The sequence below is a fragment of the Dasypus novemcinctus genome, chromosome 1, assembly GCF_030445035.2.
Source record: "Dasypus novemcinctus isolate mDasNov1 chromosome 1, mDasNov1.1.hap2, whole genome shotgun sequence".
Taxonomy (NCBI): Eukaryota; Metazoa; Chordata; class Mammalia; order Cingulata; family Dasypodidae; genus Dasypus; species Dasypus novemcinctus.
The window spans coordinates 122,125,788-122,126,015 of record NC_080673.1 but is presented as its reverse complement, the minus strand read 5'-3'; positions in this window follow the sequence as shown (position 1 = coordinate 122,126,015).

Below are 228 nucleotides of genomic sequence, written 5' to 3'. Positions count from 1 at the left end.
AAAAAAGTAAGTAATTTCTTACACTACTTTAAGAACGTTTTCAGTTACTAAAATTATGAGGTCTCTGTTTTGTAATTTATTAATAGCAGTGCTACTAACCAAAGCCAATTGCCCATTTCCTGTCTATAAATCAGAAACCATGATGACCTTCAGAGATTTCTGCTGTTTCTTATTCTCATCCCTCATCTGTCTCCTGCTTCTATGCTTCCTTCCATTATAAGGCAAGAT